Source organism: Suncus etruscus, chromosome 6, assembly GCF_024139225.1.
Source record: "Suncus etruscus isolate mSunEtr1 chromosome 6, mSunEtr1.pri.cur, whole genome shotgun sequence".
NCBI lineage: Eukaryota > Metazoa > Chordata > Mammalia > Eulipotyphla > Soricidae > Suncus > Suncus etruscus.
Genome location: NC_064853.1, coordinates 40,130,094 through 40,157,122, shown reverse-complemented (window position 1 = coordinate 40,157,122; position 27,029 = coordinate 40,130,094).

The following is a 27,029-nucleotide window of genomic DNA, read 5'->3' as shown; positions in this document are numbered from 1 at the left end:
TTTCCTGACCCCAAAGCCAGACTGAGCTCTTAGCCCTGAGCTAGAAGAAACGACAGCCTCAGACAGATATGGTGAGGAGCCTTGGCCAGAACCTTGTACTAAATCTGCCAAAAAGTTCTAGAAGCAAGATGTAGGTAACTTTATCTATCCTCTCTAACCCTCTCTATCCAAAACACACAGATTCTGTGTGAATGTGAACAAATAAGGTCAATTTGAGATCAAAATTGTCAGAGGCCCTGAAATAATGAAGAAGTGAAAATATGTCTTCTCCCAATATAAAGTTTGAGGTTTCTTGTTTTGTTTGGGAGCTGTACTCAGCTGTACTCAGGGCTTATTCAAGCTCTGTGTTTAGAAAAAATTCCTGGTGGAGCTCAGAGGACCATACATGTTGCCTGGGATCAAACCTAGGTCAGACACATGCAAGGCAAGAGACTTCCTCATTACACTCTCTCCCAGTTCCAAACATGAGGTCTTGGCTTATTTTTTGTTGTTTTTGTTTCTGAGCTTCATCCAGCAACACACAAGGCTTTGTGCCCAAGGATCACTCCTGGTGGTGAACAGGAAACCATATGGGGTGCCAGGTCCAAACCCAGGTCTATTTCATGCAAGACAAATGACTTATGCTCTGTACTATTGTTCCAGCACCCCCCCCCCCAATGACATTTTAATGACATAAAATGCATGAGGATGGCAGGGGTAGGATTGAAGTGGGACAGCCATGGGCTCTAGCAACACACTGATCAGGCCAAATCCTGATTGCAGGTATATGGGTCTCCTGAGCCCCAGGGCTTGTTTCCTCATCTTTGACACAGAGATGAGGACACCAAGAAACTTCATATATATGTGACTTTATTTAGACACCAGGTACCACATAGTTGACATAATTGATCATAATACATTTGCTTCCAGGTAAGTGGGAATGAAATTACTTTAAAAAAAGAAAGAAAGGAAAAGAAAAGAAAAAAGAGTACGGCAACAGGAAAATTTGTGAAAATTATTATATCTTTCAATGAGGTCATTAAGTCATTGTCAGAAGGTTTAGTAATCTCTTGTTGCTCATTGATCATTCTGTTACTTCTTTTATTTCTAAACATTAGACACCGGGATACATCTTAAAGTGGTTGTGAAGACCCAGCAGACAAGATAAATCCAGGACTTCAAACAATACCTATTGTGGAACAGTGAAAATGTATTCAATGATGTTGTTTTACATGAAAATATTTGCTTTCTAGGTTTTAAACACATGGGGTTACTGCACCTGAAGGTTTTCTGCTGTATGATTCCCCTCTTGTGACTTGCTCTAAGCTGCACGGGGATTAATCATGCCTTTTCTTTATCTCTAATAGGGTAGGGAGGATGGGGGGGGGGGAGACTTTGCCAATGCGCAGGGAAGTGTGTGATGCCAGGGATCGAACTGGGTTCTCTTGCCTGCTAAGCACACTCTACTCTTACTCTGTTGACTGGAATCTTATCCATCATCAGGGCCAGGCAGGTTTGAAATGTCTACCAGGCAACTAGCAGTAGCACCTCAGGGTACTGGGTCACAGTCCCTCTCCCCCTGGGAGTAGGGTGACACTGAGCTATAGGCACCAGCAAGAAACTGCAGGATAAAGCAGGGGGAAAGTGCCTGCACCCCACCTCCCTTCCCTCTTGGGGCTCCTTCAGAGCCAACAATGGAGCACAAGGGACTCAGCTTCATCTTGAAGAACAGGGAAAATCAGCCTTTCAGAGTCACTCTTGGATTGTGTAGTAATTAAGCTCTCAAAAAGAGAGAGAGTTCTGCAGAGAACAGCTTCTGGGTTGCGTGCCCAGTCACTGTCTCTAGACACTGCTTGTCACGACCAGAAACGGCTGCCAGGGCCTCTCCTCAACCCTGATTCTGCTCCCTTTACCCCAATAGCCACAAGCCAGGGTGGGGTGAGGACAGATCCTGTCGGACTGCCCTGTGCAAGAAGAAGGGTTTGGACCATGAGAGCGGGCCTAGCTCCTTCAGAGGCTTGAGAGATAGGTCTAGTATGAGCCCTGTCATTGCCAGACTCCATGCTCAGACAGGAGACTGGTATTCGGAGAAGGGAGAGAGACCGGCTGGTGCAGAGACTCAGCTGCTGCTGGTGGGGCACCTCTGGCTGGCCAGTTGGCCCTGACCTGGGGTCCAGTTACATTCTTGCAGTAAACATGCAAACGCTTTAGAGGTCCCTGCGACTGATCGCCTTTGAGCCATGCTCCAGTCCTCAAGCCGAGACACTAATGATTCTCCTTCCTGCTGTTTCTGACACCATTAATCCTCAGTTCCATCATTAATTTGCTAACAACGCGCACATCAGTTTCACCTGCATCCCATTTTCAGAAACAAAACTGTGAAGGAGAGGGAAGAATATTTCCTCTGCAACTCAGATGAAGGCAGTGGCCCCCGGGCCTGGATTTCCCTTGGTTCTACATTCAAAGAAACACAGTCTGGAGGCCAAAGGCAATTAAAAAGGAATTCCAATCTTGACTTGAATCTCTCAAAGCATTGTAAAAAAGACCTAGTACAACCTGTGCAGACTCTCAAATACTCATTTTCTCTTTTCTTTCTTTTCCCAGGAGCCCCATATCCTCCAAACTTCAAAATTTTTACCCTGGTCTGCCTATCTCCTTCCCTCTCTGCCTCTCTCCGCAGTTCACTATCCAGATATTCACCTTTAAATCTTTGGGCTATTTTTGTTCTCTCCTTTCCCCCCCACCCCCAACTTCATTTTCTATAACCGCTTAGAACCCAGAGCAGCTAAACTTGGACTCAGGGTTTGCTCCTGGTGATGCTCAGGGGACCCTGCAGTGCTGGGATCAAACTCAGAGCTCCTTTGTGTAAAGTCTGCATTCCAGTCCTTGGAGATCTCTCTGGCTTCTATTTCTCTTCTTCGTCTCCCACTCCAGCTCCAAGAATCTTGAGAATAGGCCGACAGCTCTGCAGAGAACAGGAGAACGAATGCAGACAGCAGAACTAGGCGCGAGAGAGTCTAGGCTGGTGAAGGGTATCACAGGCCTCCAGCCTTTGTCCTGCCCCTTGACAATCCTTGAGATGTGATTTGGGAGCAAGAGAGAATCTGCCTTGCAGTTTTCTCAGACTGTGCAATCAAATGATTACAAGAGAGATGAGGCAAAGAACCAGTTTAATGATATCTATAATGGAGGTCCAGAAAGGGGCTTCCAAGAGGTAAGGGGGTTCATTTTTGGGAGAACAGCTTATTCCACAAAGACCAGATGCTCTGTAACTGTATTCGCCTTCATAGATACTTTTTCCTGCTAGACAGGAGATTTCTAGTAAAAAACCCTAAGAATTAATAATATCCCCAATTTCATTCTTTCTGATATCCAAGGGCATAGTCCAAGTTTCTCCTGAATTACAGGGGAAATCTGTAATCAGCTGCAGCTAGATCAGTGTCTCAGGGACTCTTTTTTAAGAAGCCTGTTAGGGTCCCCTGGGACACCATCTGGGCATCTTGGGGAGGCATGTCTAGGCACAGCTATTAGATTCGGCCTTCACCTCTTTCTTCTCAGGGCCTACAAATCCTGAGTCTTCAACTTTCCTCAAACCTATATTTCTAATACCTGACCTCCAAAGTCCCAGCAGCCCCAATCTTCCATGTTGATCTTTTTTGCTCCTGCTGTGGGCCACTCATTCAGAAGTTTCCTCCAGGTCATCTCTCCATGATGATAGTCTGCAATTACATTCCTGGGGGCCAATTCCCCACCCTGCCCCAGTGTCACCCAGACTCCCAGCCAGTAGCTGTGTCATACCTAGCACCACAGAACCCTCCTTCCTTTCCCCTGCCATCAGCCCACTGCCATCCCTGGACCCTGAAGCAACCATGCCTGGAGGCTCACTCTGTTTCCTCTCCTCAGACCTGAGGCCCCACAGCTCAGTGTCTTCTCTCAGCCTACCCACCCCACTGCCTCCCCACTAAACTCCAGTCCTTAGCTCCAGCTCTAGCACCCATCCTCTTTGAGACCTTTTATTTCACTGGGGCTCAGCTTTCTCCCTCCCACAAAGAAATGAAGTCAGCCCAGATGGAATCTCCCTAGAATCACACCCCTTTCCTTGGGTGCATGAATATATAAAGGACTCTCATTTTCCCATGGTGCCTTACTGGACAAATTTTTGGTCTTTCCAGACTTAACCAAAAAAGCAAACCCCAAACAGAAAGTTTATTACAATCATATTTTAGCAAAAACAAATAAGCAAACAAAAATCTCATGTGGTTAAGGTATATAGAAGAACACATAGGTAAAACAAACCCATGACATTGTAACTAAAGGCATCTTTAAGGAGGAAACACCCTGTCCAAACAAGTGGAAGCAGAGATAAACAAATGGGACTACATTAATCTGAGGTGCTTCTGCATTTCAAAGGAAATGGTGACTAATATATAAAGGCTACCCACAAAATGGGAGAAACTAGTCACACAATACAGATCAGATAAGGGGCTAACATCTAAGATATACAAATTACTGGCAGAACTTAACAAGAAAAAAAAAATCTAACCCCATCAAAAAATGGAGATAAGAATGAACAGACACTTCCTCAAAGAAGAACTACAGATGGTCAAAAGACACATGAAAAAAATACTCCACATCTCTAATCATCAGGAAAATGCAAATCAAAACAACAATGAGATACCATCTCATGCTACAGAGACTGGCACACATAACAAAGAACAAAAACAATCATGAGGCTAGAGAGATAGCACAGGGGTTCAATTCCTGGAATCCCATATGGTCCCCTTGAGCTTGCCAGGAGCGAGTTCTAAGCACAGAGCCAGGAGTAACCCCTGAGCATCGCCTGGTGTGGCCCAAAAACAAATAAATCAATTAATTAAATCAATTAACAACCAGTGTTAGCAGGGATGCAGGAAGAAAGGAACTCTCACAGCTAATGGGAATGCCCAGCCTTTATGAAAAACAATATGGAGAATCATCCAAAAATTGAAAATTGAGCTCACATATATCCAGCAATACACTACTAGGGATATGCCTTAGAAACACAAAAACACAAAGTACAAAAATGTCCTCTGGACTCCTATGTTCATTGCAGCTCTATTTATAATAGCCAGAATCCGGAAACAACCCAGATGCCTGACAATAGATGAGTGGCTAAAGAAACTGTGGTACATATGGGTCCGGAGAGATAGCACAGCAGTGTTTGCCTTGCAAGCAGCCGATCCAGGACCAGAGGTGGTTGGTTCGAATCCCGGTGTCCCATATGGTCCCCCGTGCCTGCCAGGAGCTATTTCTGAGCAGACAGTCAGGAGTAACCCCTGAGCAACGCCAGGTGTGGCCCAAAAACCAAAAAAAAAAAAAAAAAAAAAAAAGAAACTGTGGTACATAAACACAATGGAATACTATGCAGCTGTCAGGAAAAATGAAGTCATGCAATTTTCTTATACTGGATGGACATGAAAACTATTATGCTCAGTGAAATGAGTCAGGAGGAGAGAAATAGACACACCATAGTCTCACTCATCTGTGGGATTTAATAAATATAAAAGACAGTATGGTAATACACAGAGACAATAGAGATGGGGTTTAAAAGGACCAGCCCATGATAGAAAGCTTATCACAAAAATTGATGAGGGGTCGGAGAGATAGCATGGAGGTAAGGTGTTTCCTTGCATGCAGAAGATCGGTGGTTTGAATCCCGGTATCCCATATGGTCCCCTGAGCCTGCCTGGAATGATTTCTGAGCATGGAACCAAAAGTAACCCTTGACCCAAAAACAACAACAAAAAAAAAGTGATGAGTACAGTTAAAGAAATAACTACACCCACAACTATCATGATAATGGCAGTGAGTGAGAGAAATAGAATGCCTGTCTCGAAGAGAGGGAGGGGATGAAGGAAGAGTCAATTGGGGGGCATTGATGGTGAGAAGGTTGCACTTGTGAAGGAGGTATACTTTTTTTATTATTGGAATCCAATTACAAACATGTTTGTAATCATGGTGCTTCAATAAAATAAAAATCTCATATGGCGTGTCTGAGTATGTGAGTATATCTGAATGTGTGTGCTATGTGAGTGTATACCTAAGTGTGTACATAGCATGTATCTGTGCATTGAATGTTCATGTGAGTGAATTTGTGCATGTATGCATGAGATCTGCATGTGACTTTGTGTTCCTAGGAGCATGCATGGCTAACTGTGCATGTGAGTGCATATGACCATGCATGTATGTGTGATATGAATGCGTGTACATGGGAGTGTATGTGCCAGGATATGGATATGTATGCAGAAATCTCTCTGAATGACCACAGACCTGTGACATTTTATTTGGAAGGTGGGGTAAGATAGGAGTAGAGAAACTTTCACTTTTTACTTTGACTTCTTTAGTTTTTTACTGTATGACAAGCACATAGTTCTTGCCACTTTTTTTCCTTTAAGAAAGGGATGTTTTGGCTTGAGAGATATTACAAAGCTTTCCCTGCCTGTGGCTAGCCCCAGTTTGATTCTCAGCATTATAGATGGTCATCTGAGCTTCACCAGGGATAACCCCTGATCATAGATTCCAAAACTATGCACCCCATAAAATGGCATTGGACTGGAGAACTCAATAGTTTTTTTGTTTGTTTGTTTTTGGGTTGGTTTTTTTTTTTTTTTTTTTGGTTTTTGGGCCACACCCAATGGTGCTCAGGGGTTATTCCTGGCTGTCTGCTCAGAAATAGCTCCTGGCAGGCACGGGGGACCATATGGGACACCGGGATTCGAACCAACCACCTTTGGTCCTGGATCAGCTGCTTGCAAGGCAAACGCCGCTGTGCTATCTCTCCGGGCCCAAACTCAATAGTTTTATCACATGCTTTGCACATGGAAGGCCTGGATACTATGCCTGATATCACATGTCTATGTGAACACCACCAGGAGTCACCTGGAGCACTCTGTAAGAAGCCAGAAGGTCTTATTCCACTTCCTGCCTATCAGTAATTCATCATGTGTTCTAAGAAATGAGAAACTTTAGTCAGGGAGATAGCTTCAGGGATGGGATCACATGCCTGGGTTTGGCTCCTGGTTCCACATGGTTCCCCTGCAGCCCTGGCTGTGGCCCCCAGCTGTATCACATCATTGGGCCCAACTGAACCATCTCTTCTAATTGGCTGATATTGATGGGAGTGGCCCAGGGCCCCTGAGGGCGGGAGGATGGGAGGGAGGGAAGGAAGAAAGGAGGGAGGGAAAAAAGGAGGAAGGGAAGAAAGGAGGAAGGGAAAAAGGTGGGGGGGAAGAAGGAAGGAAGGAAGGAAGGAGGAAGGAAGGAAGGAAGGATGGAAGGAAGGAAGGAAGGAAGGAAGGAAGGAAGGAAGGAAGGAAGGAAGGAAGGAAGGAAGGAAGGAAGGAAGGAAGGAAGGAAGGAGGGAAGGCGGGAGGAAAGGAAGGAGGGAGGGAGGGAGGCAGTGCTTGGGGTAATTGGGGTGCTAGAGATCAAACCCAGGTCGACCTCAGGCAAGGCAAATGCCCTATTGCTGTACTATTTCTCTGGCTCACAGATGGACATTCTTCTCATCTCTGCTGTGTTTATAGTTGACACAAACTGCCGGTTTCACAAGAGCAAAGGTGCTGGCATCAGATAAGAAAACTAGCTCAGAAACTGCAGGACCTGAGTAAGGCCACATAGCTAGCATGAGAATAAACCACAGGTACCCAAACTCATTTGACCTGTTGCACCCTTTACAGGAATTAAAAAAAAAAAAAAAAAGGCAATTCTGAGTGTCTCTAGAAATCTATCTTCTTTAAAAGAACAGCAAATCCCCCATCCCAATTGTACTTCAGACTACCACTGTCCCTGGATCATACCAGCACCCCCATCCCAGGGGTGAGCCCACCCACATTGGGAAACTCTGGGCTAAACTGAGTCCAGAGACAAACGTCCTCCTTCACCTTCAGTGACTTTCTCTCAGACATTGTCTTGTTGTATTTATTGTTCAATTCCTCATTGAGGGTGTGGGCACATTACTTGTGTTGGTGTGCAAAAGTACACAGAGGTGAGCATGCATTGGTGGGTCCAGTCTGTGTGTGTGTAATTGTGTACATGTGTTGTGTTCGTGTATATATGTGCGTGTATGGGTCCAGGATGTGTGTATGCATGTAATTGTGTGCATGTGTGTATTTGTGTGTATGTATGTGGGTTGTATAATTTTGTGCATGTGTGTGTTCATATGTATATATGTGTGCTGTTTCTGTGTTTCCACATACACGTGGGCTGTCACAGAGCCTGTGGCACACAGTAAGAAGCAAGGGTGTCTGCAGGAAATCTCTCCACTCATGTGGCAAATAACTCTAAGGGGAGATGAATTTCCTTCCTCACATTGAAGTTCAAGGCCTTCTCTTCTTGGACAACTCATGTACCGGGCTCTTGCTAGCAGGCAAAAGGCCTCCATAATAAACAAAAGGAAATAGATAGAGGAATATGAGGGGCCAGAGCAATAGTACAATAGGTAAAAGGCATTTGGCTTGCACACAACACAACCACCCCAGATTCAACTCCTGGCATCCAGATGGTCTCCTGAACACCACCAGGAGTGACCTCTGAGCACAGAAACAGGAGTAAGCCCTGAGCCCTGCTGGCTGTGGTCTAAACAACCAAAAATGGGGATGAGGGGGGGATATGTCCATCACTGGGGAAGAGGATTTCTAGTGTTTCAGCAGTCTGTCTGCTGCCGAGCTCAGCAATCATGGAGAGGTACTCCCTGGGGTCCCATCCAGCTGGGCCACCCTGGGCCTTCCCTGAATCAGGCAATAAGTGCAAAACAGCTGGCAGGAGCTGTCCCCAGGGGTTGAGCTGAAGTAGGTGTCCAGGGACATACCCCCAGCCTGAGGGTGGTTGCTTAAGCAGCAGTAAAAGAAACAAAAGATGAAATACATCAGCCATTGGCAGCCGTAAAAAGAGCAAAATCGCTCAGCAGAAAGCCATGCGCTATCCATCATCGGGGCCCTCTCCACTTCAGCTGCTGAAGCAAGAGGGTTTTTTAATGCCCTCCAATTCATTTGCATTTGCTCTGCCACTCTTTTATGGTACCGAGGGTTGCCAAGAAGATCTAAGTGGGTTTTTTTTTAAAAGACATTGATAAACCATTTCCGCTGAGGAAATAAAAGTTTTTTTGGGGGGAAAGGGGAAAAGAAACTTTTCAGAGATAATGCATTCCATCTGCAGAGTGACGGGTAAGTGATTTGGCAGATGTATTGGCCCCATAAAACTGAGCGAGGAGTTTGGCCCAAATGTTCTCTGTGCCAGTGAGATGAGCAGTTCATTCATTTTGCAGCTGAGGTGAGACCTAAAATTTTGCAGGGAGTCGCTAAGAAGAGTTTTATAGGCAGCCTGCATCTTGCATGTGACTGAGACTAGTGACCCCTAAAACACACACCCGCTGTCAAGGTCTCCAACTCTTAGAGGCTCTACTGCGAATCCACACTGACTTTGAAAGTAAATTAAAGTAAAAAAAAAAAAATGGTGGCTTCCCTTTCCTTCCAGAGATCTGAGCAAAGAAGTAGGCACTCTCCTACCAATATAACACCAGCACTTGCCCTCTTGCAACACTTGACTGAGCATCCACGGCTCAGCCTGGCTTTGTGCCTGGCATTCCAATCTCAGAAAAGTCTTTTTTTGCAGCCTTGTCTTCCTTTTATTTATTTATTTTTTTTTTTTGGTTTTTGGTTTTTGGTTTATGGGTCACACCTAGCAGTGCTCAGGGGCTATTCCTGGCTCTAAGCTCAGAAATCACTCCTGGCAGGCTCAGGGGACCACATGGTATGCCGGGACTCGAACCATTGTCCTTCTGCATGCAAGGCAAACGCATTAACTCCATGCTATCTCTCCAGCCCCTTGCCTTCCATTTATAACTACCGCATGAACAGTGTGCTAAAAGAGTTAGGTGTTATCATCCCCATGTCCTGGAGCAACTGAGGCTCACAAAAGGGGGAGTTGCCCAAAATTAAGAATTAAGCTTACTTTTCTCAATACAGTCAAAGCCATCTACCACAAGCCAATGGCAAATATTATTCTCAATGGAGATAAACTAAAAGCCTTTCCTCTAATCTGGTACAAGACAAGGCTACCCTCTCTCACCTTATTCAACATAGTGCTGGAAGTTCTTGCCATAGAGATTAGGCAAGAAAAAATATCAAGGACAAGGACATCTCATTCACTGCTGGTGGGAATGTTGTCCAGACTTTATGGAAAACAATACAGAGATTCCTAAAAAAAAAAAAAAAAACTGGAAATTGAGCTCCCTTATGATCCAGCAATACCACTGCTAGGGATATACCCTAGGAACACAAAAACACAATACAAAAATGCCTTCCTCACACCTATATTCATTGCAGCACTATTTACAACAGCCAGAATCTGGAAACAACCAAGATGCCTGATAATAGATGAATGGTCCATATACATAATGGAATATTATGCAGCCATCAGGAGAGATGAAGTCATGAAATTTTCCTATACATGGATTGACCTGGAAACTATTATGCTGAGTGAAATAAGTCAAAGGAAGAGAGAGACACAGAATAGTCTCACTCATCTATGGTTTTTTTAATAAAATTTTTATTTAAGCACCATGTTTACAAACATGATTGTATTTGGGTTTCAGTCATAAACAGAACACCCCCCTTCACTAGCGTAGCATTCCCACCACCAATGCCCCACTCCCTCTTTCTCAACCCCTGCCTGTATTCAAGACAGGCATTCTACTTCTCTCATTAACATTGTCATGATAGTTGTTAGTGTAGTTATTTCCCTAACTGCACTCACCACTCTTTGTGGTGAGCTTCATATTGTGAGTCGGACCTTCTGGCCCTCATCTCTATTGTCTCTGGGCATTATTACAATAATGTTCTTCATTTTCCTTAAAACCCATAGATGAGTGAGACTATTCTGTCTATCTCATTCCCTCTGACTTATTTCACTCAGTATAATAGATTCCAAGTACATCTCATCTGTGAGGCTGGAAGAAACGGCTCATGATATAAAGCTCACCACAAAGAGTGGTGAGTGCAGTTAGAGAAATAACTACACTAACAACTGACAGGGCAATGTTAATGAGTGAGAGAAGTAGAATGCTGTCTTGAATATAGGCAGGGGGTGGGGGAGGAGGGATGTGGGGGCATTGGTGGTGGGAATGTTACAAGGGTGAAGGGGTGTTCTTTTGGGGGGTTGTTGGGCCACACTCGGTGATGCTCAGGAGTTATTCCTGGCTAAGAGAACAAAAATCACTCCTGGCTTGGGGGACCATATGGGACACCAGCGATGGAACCGAGGTCCATCTTGGGTGAGCCATGTGCAAGGCAAATGCCCTACCACTGTTCTATCACTCCAGCCCTGGGGGGGGGTGTTCTTTTTATGATTGAAACACAACTATAATCATCTTTGTAATCATGGTGTTTAAATAAAGATATTATTTTTAAAAAGAATTAAGCTTACATATGACCCAGCAACTTAATTTATTGGCATCTACCTCAGGGGCCCAAAAACTCTACTCAGAAAAGACATTTACATTCATGTACTCATTGCAGCACTATTCACTATAGTCCTGATCTGGAAGCAACCCAATTGTCCATAAATAGATGATTGGGTAAAGAAACTGTGTACCTGGAGAGTATCATACTAGAAAGTAAAAGATAGATACAAAATTATATCTTATGTGTTGTATATAAAGATGTGCAGTGCAGCTGGAGGGATAGAACAGCAAGTAGGGCACTTGCCTTACATGTGGCTGACCTGGGTTTGGGTCCTGGTACCACATAGAATCTCTGAAGCTTTGCCAGGAGTGATTCCTGAACACAGAGCCAGAGTAAATCCAGAACACAGCAGATGTGACAAGAAGGAGGAGGAGGAGGGGAAAGAGAGGAAGGAAGGAAGGAAGGAAGGAAGGAAGGAAGGAAGGAAGGAAGGAAGGAAGGAAGGAAGGAAGGAAGGAAGGAAGGAGGGAGGGAGGGAGGGAGGGAGGGAGGGAGGGAGGGAGGGAGGGAGGAAGGAAGGAAGGAAGGAAGGAAGGAAGGAAGGAGGAAGGAAGGAAGGACGGAAGGAAGGAAGGAAGGAAGGAGGCAGGAGGAAGGAAGGAAGAAAGGAAGGAGGGAAGAAAGGAGGGAGAGAGGGAGGGAAGAAGGAAGGAAGGAAGGAGGAAGGAAGGAAGAAAGAAAGGAAGGAGGGAAGAAAGGAGGGAGAGAGGGAGGAAGAAGTAAGGAAGGCAGGGAGGGAGGAGGAAGGAGGGAGGGAGGAAGGAAGGAAAGAGGGAGGGAGGGAGGGAGGGCAGGAGGGAAGGAGGGAGGGAGGGAGGGAGGGAGGGAGGAGGGGAGGGAGGAAGGGAGGAGGGAGGAGGGAAGGGAAGGAGGGAAGGAGAGAGGGAGAGAGGGGAAGAAGGGAGGGAGGAAGGCGAGGAAGGAAGGAGGGAGGGAGGGAGGAGGGAGGAAGAGGAGGAAGGAAGGAGGGAGGGAAGGAGGGACGGAGGGAGGGAGGAAGGAAGGAAGGAGGGAGGGAGGGAAGGAAGGAGGGAGGGAGGAAGGGAGGAAGGAAGGAGGGAGGGAGGGAGGGAAGGAGGGAGGGAGGGAGAGAGGAAGGAAGGAAGGAGGGAGGGAGGGAAGAAGGAGGGAGGGAGGGAGGAAGGAAGGAAGGAGGGAGGGAGGGAGGGAAGGAAGAAGGGAGGGAGGAAAGGAGGGAGGGAGGGAGAAAGGAAGGAAGGAAGGAGAGAAGAAAGAAAGGAAGGAAGGAGAGAAGGAGGGAGGGAGGGAAGGAGGGAGGAAGGACGGAAAGGAGAGAGGGAGGAAGAAGAAAGGAAGGAGGAAGGGAGGAAGGAAGGGAGGGATGGGAGGGAGGGAGGAAGAAAGGAAGAGAGGGAGGGAGGAAGGAAAGAAGTAAAAATGGAAGGAAGAATAGAAGGGAGGAAGGAAGGGAGGGAGGAAAGAAAGGAGGGAGGGGAGGAAGAGAGGGAGGGAGAAAGGAAGGGAGGGAGGAAGGGAAGAAGGAAGGGGCCCGGAGAGATAGCACAGCGGCGTTTGCCTTGCAAGCAGCCGATCCAGCACCAAAGGTGGTTGGCTCGAATCCTGGTGTCCCATATGGTCCCTCGTGCCTGCCAGGAGATATTTCTGAGCAGACAGCCAGGAGTAACTCCTGAGCACCGCCGGGTGTGGCCCAAAACCAAAAAAAAAAAGAAGAGAAAGAAAGAGAAGAAAGAAAGAAAGAAAAGAAAGAAGAAAGAGAAAGAAGAAAGAAGAAAGAAAAAAGAAAGAAAGAGAAAAGAAGAGAAAAGAAAGAAAGAAAAGAAAGAAAGAAAGAAAGAAAGAAAGAAAGAAAGAAAGAAAGAAAGAAGAAAGAAAGAAAAGAAAGAAAGAAGAAAGAAAAGAAAGAAAGAAAGAAAGAAAGGAAGGAAGGAGAGAAAGGGAGGGGAGGGAGGGGAGGGAGGGAAGGAAGGAAGGAAGGAAGGAAGGAAGGAAGGAAGGAATGAAGGAAGGAAGGAAGGAAGGAAGGAAGGAAGGAGGAAGAGGAAGGAAGGAAGAAAGAAAGGAAGGAGGGAAGAAAGGAGGGAGAGAGGGAGGGAAGAAGGAGGAAGGAAAGGAGGAAGGAAGGAAGAAAGAAAGGAAGGAGGGAAGGAAAGGAGGGAGAGAGGGAGGGAAGAAGTAAGGAAGGAGGGAGGGAGGAGGAAGGAGGGAGGGAGGGAGGAAGGAAGGAAAGAGGGAGGGAGGGAGGGAGGGAAGGAGGGAAGGAGGGAGGGAGTGAGGGAGGGAAGAAGGGAGGGAGGAAGGAAGGAGGGAGGAGGGAGGGAGGGAGGGAAGGAGGGAAGGAGGGGGAGGGAGGGAGGGAAGAAGGGAGGGAGGAAGGAGGAAGGGAGGGAGGAAGGGAGGAAGGAAGGGAGGGAGGGAGGGAAGGAGGGAGGGAGGAAGGGAGGAAGAGAAGGAGGGAGGGAGGGAGGGAAGGGGAGGGAGGGAGGGAAAGGAAGGAAGGAAGGAGGGAGGGAGGAAGGAAGAGGAGGGAGGAAGGAAGGAAGGAAGGAGGGAGGAGGGGAGGGAAGGAAGAAGGGAGGGAGGAAAGGAGGGAGGGAGGGAGAAAGGAAGGAAGGAAGGAGAGAAGAAAGAAAGGAAGGAAGGAGAGAAGGAGGGAGGGAGGGAAAGGAGGAGGAAGGACGGAAAGGAGAAGAGGGAGGCAGGAAGAAGGAAGGGAGGAAGGGAGGAAGGAAGGGAGGGAGGGAGGGAGGGAGGAAGAAAGGATGAGAGGGAGGGAGGAAGGGAAAGAAGTAAAATGGAAGGAAGAATAGAAGGGAGGAAGGAAGGGAGGGAGGAAAGAAAAGGAGGCGAGGGGAGGAAGAGAGGGAGGGAGAAAGGAAGGGAGGGAAAGGAAGGGAAGAAGGAAAGGGGCCCGGAGAGATAGCACAAGCGGCGTTTGCCTTGCAAGCAGCGATCCAGCACCAAAGGTGGTTGCGCTCGAATCCTGGTGTCCCATATGGTCCCTCGTGCCTGCCAGGAGATATGTTCTGAGCAGACAGCCAGGAGTAACTCCAGAGCACCGCCGGGTGTGGCCCAAAAACCCAAAAAAAAAAATAGAACGAAAAGAAAGAAAGAAAGGAGGAGAGAAAGGCGAGGGAGGGAGGGAGGGAGGGAGGAAGGAAGGAAGGAAGGAAGGAAGGAAGGAAGGAAGGAAGGAAGGAAGGAAGGGAAGGAAGGAAGGACGGAAGGAAGGAAAGGAAGGAAGGAAGGAAGGAAGGAAGGAGGAAGGAAGGAAGAGGGAAGGAACGAAGGAAGGAAGGAATGAAGGAAAGGAGGAAGGAAAGGAGGGAGGAAGGAAAGGAGGGAGGAAGGAATGGAGGGAGGAAGGAAAAGAGGGAGGAAGGAATGGAGGGAGGAAGGAAAAGAGGGAGGAAGGATAGAAGAGAGGAAGGAAGGATAGAAGAGAGGAAGGAAGAAGGGGAGCAACAGAACTTGAAAATTGGTCTACAGAAGTAAATTTAACAGGAGGGAAGAGAGGATGAAGAACATGGAGTGTTGGGGGAGAAAATCTGGTGGAGGGAGTGGTGTTCTAATACTGTACACAGGAAATCCTATCATTAACAATTCTGTGAATCATGGTGCTTACATTTTTTAATTGTTTTTGTTTTGTTTTGTTTTTGTTTTGTTTTAGAATCAATCAGGGCTCAAGGCTTATTCCTGGCTCTACACACTTCTGACAGTGTTTGGGGTGCTATATGGTTTGCTGAACATAGACCCAGGGTGGATGCATATAAGACAAGCACTTTACTCATTATACTATCACCCTGTCCCCATTTTTATAATTTTAAATGAATGCACTGAACACTACTGAACAGTATAATAAAAATGTTTTAAGATGACAAATTCTTATGCTATGCATATTTTAAAATTTTTTAAAATGTAATTTAAAGAACACAGGGAAGGGGTGTTCTTCAGCTACACCATGCTCGGGGTTAAATGTAAGAGATCTCATGATCCTCAGCCAGCAATTGGCCTCTCCTTTTCTGCTTCCATCTTCATTGCCACCATGTGCTACATGTCAGGATGGGTCCACTTTCTTTCAGCCTTCTGGAAACAACGGGTAGGAGAGAGGGAATGACTGAGATCTTGCCAGTATGTCCTGGCCCTGTTGAAAGGGCTGTATCAATCAGAGAGATCCTAGCCCAAAGAGAATAAAAAACCATTAACTTAATCACAAGTGAGAAGTCCAGAGCTTCATGACATGTGTCCTACATATAGGCATATGGACTCCCTCAGAATATGTTGGTGTGATCAGCACCAGATAGATCCTGATCTCTTCGGCAGATCTAACATTGCCCCCATTAGTCACAACTATAGGTCAAGGCATTGAAGCCATGTTAAAACTCTTTTTTATGAAGTCTATTCTAGAACTCCAGTGGCATTCATTAAAGAGGCACTAGGTCTCTATTCCTGTTTTGTTTATTTTTGTTTGGAGAGATCCATACCTAGCAGGGTTCAAGGTATCACTCCTGGTGGGCTCAAAAGACATATGGATGCCAGAGATCAAACCTGGTTGGTAAGTGCCTTACCCACTGTATTATTGCCTCTGGACCCACTCTGCTTCTTCTAAAGGGAAATAGTTGCCCCAAAGGCTGAATTTGGAATACTTAATGGGACAAGGGTCTCTGAAGCACTTAAAAAGCCTTGCGCTGGCCAGAATGGGGAAGCAGCAATGAAAGTACTTCCAGCAGCAGAAGAGCAGTTAGTAATAATAGTCATTGAGTTGCCTGACTATCTACCATTGACCTTCATAACCAGCATTTTACGACGATTCTTTCCAAAACACACTCCACCTTCACAAGAACTGAGACTGGGAGCCCGAAGAATGGGCTCAGCACCTAAACACTGTCTGCATTGCATAACTAAACCATAGTTTAATCCCCAGTGCCACTCACATGTGCCAAGATGGGCCCAGCATCTCTACTATGTGTGGGCGAAGGGCTCCTAAACCACCACAGAGTGAATCCTCCATCAACTCAAATGTGCATTAGCACCACAACTACTGAGGCATGATCAGGGTGCACCCCACCCCCACTGTACATACATGAGCACCATGAACCCCATGATCACTATACCAGATTGTGAGCTAGCCCCCACAACTAAATCAGTGCACCCCCACATGCACACCAGTGAGTGCCTGACGGCCAGCTACAAGGGTTTGTGGCCTCCAGAGAGCACCCATGGCTGAGTGTGCAAATCCCACACTCAGGTTCCCCCTTAACAAGGATCCCAAGAGAAGGAAGGTAGTTGGCGAGAAGCAAAACCCATAGTCCAGGGGGCTGGAGTGCGATAAGCACAGCGGCAGGAGTTTGCCTTGCACGCAACCAAACAGAGGACAGACCCTGGTGCTATTCCCAGCATCCCCATTGGTCCCCTGAGCCTGCCAGGAGCGATTTCTGGGCACAGAGCCAGGAGTAAACCCTGAGTGCTTCCAGGTTGTGACCCAAAAAACAAACAAACAACAAAAAAAAAAGCCCTTAGCCCTATAGCTGGAACCTAGCATGGAGCCAGGGTTCGAGTGCACACAGTGGTACTTAAGGGAAGTCCCATGGCCACACTCAGCACACACGAGTAGGAGCACAGTGAAGCCAGGTGCCTCCCACCCGGAAGCAGGAACTTCAGGCTATCTCATAAGCCTGGAAACCCCTTTCTCTGGGCACAGATGAGATGTGGAGTCACAGCCTGACCTTGTTTCCAGCACATTCCTCTCACATCCTAGTTTACCTGGATACTGATCTCATGCTCTCCACTGTGAGATTGGGCCCAATTCTGGCAAGACCCCTCCTACTGGGCTCCCTCTGACTCTGATCCCCAACCTTCTCCTTTTGCAGGAACCTAGGAACCCTCCAACCTGGCAGTAGCAGACCCCTGAAAGAGGATCTTCCCCCTCTTAATTAAGACTGAATTAGAAAATGTTTCCCACAGCATCTCAGCATCTAGAGAATGACTTTCTAGCAAATACCGTTTCTTTCAGATGAGCTTCCTCCTATGAAACTTCCAGCTCCCCAGCAAGTAAGCCCAGAGCCATATAGAAGAGCTGGTTGTCAGCCTCTGATGGACTGAGAGCAGAGCAGTAAGAGAGATCCTTGAAAAAAATCATTTAAAGGGTTGGGTGGACTCTGGCAGGGAATTGTGTGAAAACAGATCACAAAGGCCGGCCTCAGTTTGGAAAACTAATAATTTACCGGCTAGTGTCTATTGATTATCTTTAATGCACTGGGCTCTTTATGACTTGTGAACTTTACATGGCTCATCCACCCTTCATGTTGAAACCCTCCAAGTAGATATAATTATCCTACTGCTTATATAAGAAAGAATAGACTTGGGGAAGTAAAATAACTTTCTCAAGATTACAGTCAGGATGCTCTTGGCATTTCCAAGCCGTTGCTTCTTTACTCATAACACCATCCTTTCCAGAATCTCCCTCCAGACTGTTGAGTCCCCTCTTACCCAGAGAACAGATAGCACGGGGAATCTCAAGGCACCCCACTTTCTCTTTAAAAATGGGGTTGGAACACAGAGAAGTAGTATAGTCAGCAAGTGCTTACCTTGAACGTGGCTGACTTGGATTCAATTTCCAGCACCTCAAATGGTCCCTGAGACCCCAAGAGTGATCCCAGAAAAACTCAGCTGGGTATGGTACCAAATGAAAAATAGAAAAAAAATAGGATAAGGTACATGACTGAAACCCAAACACAATCATCTATGTAATAAAGTTGTTTATAATAAAAAAAGAAAGTCACCTCGAAGAATTGTACTCTCCTGAAATATTAACATGTGGAAGGCCATTAAGTAGTACTCCATGATGACTTGCTCTCAGTGACAGCATTTTAGTTGGCTCTTCTCCAAAGATCCTCTTTTTGCTTGGCACCACCATAAACTACCTAGAGAATATTGCCTGTTTGTCAGATAATTCAGAAGAGCACCATTTGCATTGACAGAGCATTATCTCAGCCCTTCACTTAACTCCCATCACTTTGAGCAGGACACTCCCAAATCCCCATGTTCACCCCCTCTCTCTTTTTCAGCCTCACGGAGCTACTTCAGGAAAGGTTTTAGAGATCTGTGAGAAAGCCAGTGGAGAAGAAAAGGAAAGTTCCTTTTTCTGTGGGGACTCGAGAAGGTTAGCTCCTAAGCTAACCCATCAGTTTCCAGATGTGCCAGAGGTTGATGGCTTGTATCTCTGCCAGACAGGAGATTATCTCAGTAGTGACCCATTTCTGGTGTATTTCAACAGCAAGACCTTTTAACAGGAAGGGGAAGAATCAGTTTTTAGAAGGTGAAGGATGGGGCTGGAGGGAGTAGGATTGCACACTGGGTAGGGTACTTTCCTTGGATATAACAGACCCAGATTTTTTTTGGTATTTTTGGGGCCACACCCATTTGATGCTCAGGGGTTACTCCTGGCTAAGCACTCAGAAATTGCCCCTGGCTTGGGGGAACCTTATGGGATGCCGGGGAATGAAACCACAGTTCTTCCTTGGCTAGCGCTTGCAAGGCAGACACCTTACCTCTAGTGCCACCTCGCCGGCCCCGACCCAGATATTTTTTTATCCCAAGTACCCTCATATAATCTTCCAGCACCACCAAAAGTGATCCCTGAGCACAGTCAAGAGTAAACCCTGCGAACCACTGAGTCCTGACCTTAAAACTAAAAAGATGAAGCATGCTTTTGCTTGGCAAAATAGGGTGGAAGAACCAGGGCTGTGCTGGGGAACAGAAAACAATGGCAGGAGGTTTTCACCCACCTGAGCTCCCAGCAAAGCAAGTCAACAAGCTTTCATTTGGGTGCTGCATCTCAGAGTGGGTGCTCCAACAGGTAAGTACCAGACAGTGTTCCAGGGGTCAGTAGGCAATGATGTGGCAGTGAAATGAATGGACAGGAGAAATACACAGGGAGCACTATGGGGAAGAGCAAAGCTCTCAAACACCTGTGCAGAATAGAATTTGTAAGGAAGCTCTTGGCAAAAGACTCAGTGCTCTTGGAGTAAAGAAGTAAAGGGCTATTATGGGGGAAGAGGCATTTCCCAAAGAAAGACCAGATTGCACTAGCACCAGAATGTATGCAATCATCCAAAACACAGGGAAACAGGATGTTGCAAGAACTTCAGAGGATAAGGGACAAGGAGAAAGAAAGGTGGAAAAGAAGTGAGAGCCAGACTGTGAAAGACTGTATGAGCACAGCAAAGGATGCATGTCTCCTTCTCTAGGGCTGAAAGGATCTTGAAGAAGGGAAATGATGCAGGCATTATCAGCTTCAGTGAGCTCAGTGTGTGGGCTACAGGTGCTGTTAGGAATGGGGGGCACTCCTGTCAGTTCTAGACTAGAGGTAATGGGGTATGACTTGGGGGGTCCCTGAAGTGAAGCTGGAAAAAAACAAAAGGCTGTTAATGACAGCTTAGCTGCAGAACCAACCAAAATAATTCAAGGGGACTAGGAAGATCAACCTCAGGCCAAGATCAAACTCAGGCCAAGACTTGACCAAACAAATGGACAGTGTCCATTGACTTTCCAAAAGAAGGTCATAGCCCAGGCCAGTAGTAACAAGGATTGGGGACCCTAGGTGGAACAAGAGAGGGATGCCAGAGTCCCAGGGCCCACACTCTCCTGCATCCAGGATGGCAAAAATTAATTCATCCCACATGCCAATATGATGGATCGCTGGTGTCTACCCTAAATTACTATTTGAAAGGATTATAAGGCCATATTTGTGCCCAATGGAAAAGAATAGCTCTGATTGATTAGCAACATCTGTCATGGGAGTTGGGTTGGGACGGGTGAGGGGCGGTACGTTGTCTCATGTTTGTTTTCCCAACAGTGTGTCCTTTGTTTTCTTGCTTAGAATTCAATTATTGATTGGTGCAACAGCAGTAGGTGTTGACCCAGGAGCAGGCAGAGTGATGTCGGGAGCAATGAGGTCAACGAGGCTCTTTCAGCCCCCCAAGTCAGTGGGGTTGAGGTACCTGGGCTTTATCTCCACCTCTGAGACGGACCTGAGTGGTGCCTTTCAAGAAGTCTTTAGATTCCCTCTCCACACTGAACAGCTGTTGGCACATGAATAATGTCCAAACTCTCAGAGGGCTTGTCGAGGAGAAGAAGCCATAAAAACTAAAAGGGCTTCTTTCAGTTAGATATTATGTGCTAGGGTACCCTGGCGTAGGAGCAATACAAGAGCTGTAAAACTCTTGAAATCATGTGCAAAAATTGTTCTAAAGAATGTTCATTTTTCTCAAAGGAGATCTTTCATTTCTGTCAGTCTCTCCAAGAAAATCCATGGCCCCAAAAGGCTTCAATCACTGCTCAAAATGAAGGAGATAATCTAAATAAAGCAGCTTCTGCTGGGCAGAGGAAGATGAATCTATATCTCAATGGGGAGTGCAACTTCTGAGAGTATCACCTGTCTACTCAGTGATACCCCAGTTATATAAACTTGAAGTAGATCTCAAAGCTGGGGTTGTCTCTGAACAACTTGGAGACTTACTTTGGAGTGTTCTCATAGCTTAGAAATTCAGGAGAGCATTCTTTTTCTTCCAGCATGTTATTAATTTCTTTTGATGGTTAGGGGCAGCATGCTCAGGCTTACTCCTGGTTCTATGCTCCTGTGCTGGCAGTGCTCAAAAAACAATATGGGGGTGCCAGATATTGAACCCAAGTTGGCCATATACAAGGCACCTGCTGTATCTACATTTCCTTGATTCCAACTTTCTGTTCTTAGTTCTCATCCATCTTGTTTCAAAGAAATCTATGCCCCTAGAAAATGGGGGTATCAAGTCACTGCTCCAGATGTAGGGAAATAATACATCTATGATCAAATAGCCAGAGATATTTGTACAGATATCCGAGATTATTATTTTAAAGGAAAGTTGCCTTCACTGTTGATTTCTGTCTCTTGAAGACATTTTCTACCCCAGATAACCATGGCAGGTCCAGACTATGCTCAAGCTATTATTTTGGGACCTTGGGCTGGGAGAAACCCCTAACAACTTTGAAACTTAGTAATTTTGCTGCTGAGGATCTAAGAAGGTATGGCTATGGTTGGAAATGGGATACAGAGACTTCGGCTGGTAGCCTTAGCTCAAGGGATTGTATGACCAGAACTGCATTCCTTTATTGTAGAGAATCCATGTCAATATAAATTCATAGAAATTCAACTGTTATATGCTCTGTAAATCTGACATTTCTAGGATAGCAAAGACTATATTTAGTTTCCCACTATCAACTAGAAGATTGTTGATCATAAAATAGTTTTTTTCAATAAACATTAGTTGGCCAAAATAAGTAGGGGCCTAAATGGGTGGGTGTATGGGTAAGTGAATGGATTAATGGATATAGGACTGAATTATGGGAGTATGAATTAGAAATTAATGAGTAGATAGATAGGTAAATGAATAGTAAGATGAATGGATGAGTGGATCAATAGATGGATGAGTGGATCAATGGATGGATATGTGGATAGATGGTAGAATAGATGGGAGAATGAACAGATAAATGGATGGATAAATGGATGGACAAATGATTGAATGAATGAGTGGGTCTTAGTAAATCATCTAAGAAGTAAAATCTTAAGGGAAATGTCATCAGTGTATTGCAAAATAGCTCAGAGAACTGACTCTGGAATTAGACTGGAATTTTAGTCTCAACTCATACTTAATATATGATCTTAGGCAAAACATTTCAACCCTCAGTGCTTCAGTTTCCTCCTCTGTACAATAAAGATAATAATAGCTTCTACCTCATAGTTATTACATAGATTAGTTAATACATACAAAGTACTTTTAGATGCAACATAATACCTAGCATATCATTGTATGTAGTATTTCCATCCCCAGGCAAATATATCTGAAGCAGGGTCACCGTGCAAATTAATAAAGCAAGCCAGGCATAAGAGAGAGCATCATAGAGTCAAGTGACTTCTTGACTTGTGGTCTCCATGCCTGCCAAACCAAAACCCTCTATTTGCCACTTCAAATCCTAATCATACAGGGAGGGTCAAGTGAGAAATAAAGGTTAATCTAGTATAGATGGACTTTTACATGTCAAAGAAATGAGTGAACATGCCACAGAGACTAGCACACATCACAAAGAACAAGAACAACCATTGCTAGTATGTGAGGAGAAAGGAACTCTCATTTACTGCTGGTGAGAATGCTGTCTAGTCCAGCCTTTATGGAAACAATATGGAGATTCCTTTAAAAATTGGAAATTGAGCTCCCATATGATCCAGCAATACCACTACTAGGGATATACCCTAGGACCATGAAAAACACAAATATAATAATGTCCTATGCATGCCTATGTTCATTGCAGTGCTATTTACAATAGCCAAAATCTGAAACAGGGGCCAGAGAGGTGGCGTTAAAGGTAAGGTGTCTGTCTTGCAAGTGCTAGCCAAGGAAGGACCATGGTTTGATCCCCCAGCGTCCCATAGTGGGTCCCCCAAGCCAGGGGCAAATTACTGAGCGCTTAGCCAGGGAGTAACCCGTGAAGCATCAAAACCAGTGTGGCCCAAAAATACCCAAAAATAAAATAAAAGTCATTTTTAAAAAAATCTGGAAAACAACCATGATGCCTAACAACAAATGAAACAAATGAAACAGAAGAATCTGTGGGTAGATCTATACAATAAAATACTATGCAGCTATCAGAAAATAATGAAGTCATTGAAATTTGCCTATCATGGATGGACGTGGAGACTATTATGCTGAGTGAAATAATTCAGAGGGAGAGAGATAGATGCATGGGCCCAGAGAGATAGGACAGCGGGTGTTTGCCTTGCAAGCAGCTGGTCCAGGACCTAAGGTGGTTGATTTGAATCCAGGTGTCCCATATGGTCCCCCGTTGCCTGCCAGGGGCTATTTCTGAGCAGACAGCCAGGAGTAATCCGCTGAGCACCACTGGGTGTGGCCCAAAAACCAAAAAAAAGAGAGAGAGAGATAGATGCAGAATAATCTCACTCACCTGTGGGGTTTAAGATAATAAAAGACAATATATTATAATACCCAGAGACAATAGAAATGAGGGGGCGGAAGGACCAATCAATGATATGAAGCTTACACAAAGAGTGATAAGTGCAGCTAGAGAAATAACTACACTAACAACTATCATGGCAATGATAGAGAGAAGAGTATAATGCCTGTCTTAGACAGGCATGGGATGGGGGAGGGCAGGGCAATCGGGGGGACATTAGGGTGGGAAAGTTTGTACTGGTGAAGTTGGAGCAGTGCATTTTATAGCTAAAACCCAATTTACAAACATGTTTGTGATCATTGTGCTTAAAGTAACTAATTTATTTTTTTGTTTTTTTGGGTCACACCCGTGAGACACTCAGGAGTTACTTCTGGCTATGTGTTTCAGAAATTGCTCCTGACTTGGGGATCATGTGGGACACCAGGGGATCAAACTGAGGTCCCTTCCTAGGGGGGGGGTCACCGCGTGTAAGGCAAATGCCCTACCACTGAGCCACCACTCTGGCCCCCCAAAAAAACTAATTTTTAAAAGAAGAGAGATGAGTGAAAATAAAAGAGGAATTTGGGGAATGCCTTTGTTTTGAGTAAAAGCAGGGTGTAATCTAATACATCATAAGCATAAGTAGTAGGATTGTTAAAGCTCAAATGATATAAAGAATCTTGGGGCTGGGCTGGAGGGTGGCGCTAAAGGTAAGGTGCCTGCCTTCCCTGCGCTAGCCTTGGACGGACCGCGGTTCGATCCCACCGGTGTCCCATATGGTCCCCCCAAGCCAGGAGGCAACTTCTGAGCGCATAGCCAGGAGTAACCCCTGAGCGTTACCGGGTGTGGCCCAAAAAAACCAAAAAAAAAAAAAAAAAAAGAATCTAAGAAATGTGGGCAAAGGAATGCAGAGTATGGCAGGAAGGCTGAAAGTAACAGTGAAAGGCATGCCCTTACTACTGTATTTTTAAGATACCAGTGTCTTGTACAGTATAGAGAAGTCAATAAGGTATATGGTATACCAGGCTGATAATTAAGGGTATTGGCATCACAGTTGGAAAACAAAGATCATTCTGAATTAGGGATAAGAACAAGAGCAAGAAGGAGTGTGAAGATGAGTGAGTTTCTATGCATGAAAAACAGGAATGGTGTTGTCCAGTATGGAGCCTAGTGCTCAAGGGGGAGATTTGGATTGGCTGAATCATGCCCTCAACTGTAAGAAAATGTTCTAAAGAAATCCCATGTAAATGGGTCACATTTCAGTTTTCAGACCACAGAACTCAGGCCTCACTGCTTGCCCCCAGCCCAACACACACAATCCTACAAGGACTGTAAATCAAATCACAGTACTTTAATTAGAAAAAGTAGCATGACTAACTGAGCAACCTGGCTTCTGACTTATCAAATAGTGAAACAAGAGATGCTTGTTATGCCAGAAACAATGGCTTCAACCTACAGGTCACAGTTAACACATATACATCCATTGTGACTTCTTCTACCTGCCAAATCATGTGGGAAGAAATCCTCTACAATGAAAGATGGCTTATGTCCTTGAAAAACATTGGGGCCAACTGCCATTTTCGTTCAAGATGGTGGAGTGAAACCTCTCTCAGCTGCAATCTTTATCTATCCTTGATCCCAGTTGTGCCCAAATAAGTCTGTTTTCTTTCAACTTTTTTAAGTGTTGACAGAGAGAGAAAATGCCAACTGGTCAATTCAAACACTCTGGGCTTTCAAAGGAAATGCATTCTAAAGAAATTCCATCATGGAAACAGTTCCTGAATTGGCCTCACTCAACAATGAATTTGGGGAGACATTTCACTCTCCTGTTACCCATCTTCCACATCTCATCTGCTACAATGAGGGGGCTTGGACTAGATGACAATGTGGAGAGAATAAATATAAAGTTTCATAACTCTCACTTGGTTCATGCAAATTCTCTGGCTGAGTCATCTTCTGCTGTCCTCGTGTCCTTCCTGCAGCACTGAGAGTTGATTGGTCCTCTTTCTCAAGATTTGTATAAAATAAGGTGAACAGGAGGGGCCGGAGAGATAGCATGGAGGTAAGGCGTTTGGCCTCTCATGCAGGAGGATCATCGGTTCGAATCCCGGCGTCCCATATATGGTCCTCCCGTGCCTGCCAGGAGCAATTTCTGAGCCTGGAGCCTGGAATAACCCCTGAGCACTGCCATGGTGTGACCCAAAAACCACAAAAAAAAAAAAAAAAAAAAAATAAGTGAACAGGACAGGGTAAGGCAAGGAGAGGCTAACTGTAGCCCTCGGAGAGCTCATTAGTGGGAAAAGCTCCTAGACTTGTGACTTCCTGATCTTCAGTTCTGCTTCACTCAGGCAGTCACGACAGAGGAAAAGGAAAGTTGTGGGCACAGGCATAGGGCCTAGGGTGGGAAGCGTTATTGGCAAAGGAACTTGAGATTCCTCAAGTTCAGGCTAACTTTGGTGGCTTGTGCATGGAAAGATCAGGTCCTTGCCAGGCACCCAGACCCTAGACTAAACACACCACAGTCTCCACAGGGGTGACAAGGACCACCCAACAACACATGGACCCCCTTGAAGGCACATGAGCAACATCAGAGGACCCCCCCCAAGCTAGTGAGGGACCCCAAGAGACACATATTTGGATCAGAGCTTGAGAGCTGTTGGAGGACTGTCTCGGGGGACCAACCGAAAGAGGAACTTGCAAAGGTTTCTTGACACAGTTTGCAGGACTAGAGGAACTGCAGGGTTGGAATCTGAAGAAAGTTGGTCGCCTGTGGTGCTGTCCATGGTCCTTGCAGCCTCAGCTACTGTGTGTGCCCAGTTCTGCTTCATATTGTCTGACCTGATCAATGCCAGAGGGGGACACAGGTCAGCCTTGGGTCTGCATACTGTCTGCCTAGGACTCCCTAGAACCTTTCCAGGTAAATCCCTGCCAGATGCTTTCCCAGACCCAAGCATCTGCCTACAAGTGTGCTCTGCTCCCCCCAGCCTTTCCTACTTGGCAGCCTAACTATTCATTGCAGCTTCCAAAAACCATAGGTTCAGATGGTGAATATGCCACAAGGAGAGGCAACCAGGTCTTGACCCAGCATCCATTCTGAAAGTTTAGAGGCAGATGAACAAATCAGCACACTCTAAGCAGGAAGGCAGGGTGAAGCACTGTCTCAGCATCTGGAAACCCATTCCCATGCATTGGCCAGCAAGCAAAGCAGGGACCCAGCCTAACAGCAATTCCCTTCAGCCTCCATCCAACTCCTGCTTTGCCCCACAGAGCAAGCAGGTCTCAGACATGGATCCCTTCATTGATCTGAATGAGGGATTCTCTGTAATCTAAATCCAACAACTTTCTCAAACTCAGCTTCCCATCAAGGTGCCTTAAGGCAATCATGAGAGAATGAGCCTAGGAGTGCTTGGCAAGTGGCAGAACTAGATTCAAGGGACAGTTATAGTTACTCTTTTATGTCAATTTTTTATTTCTAGAGTGGGTCAGGTATGTGGGCATAACTGTGTGTGCTCACAGGGCTTACCTCTAGCGCTATGCTCAGAGATCACTTCCTGGTGTGCTCAGGGAACGTTATGTGATGCCAAG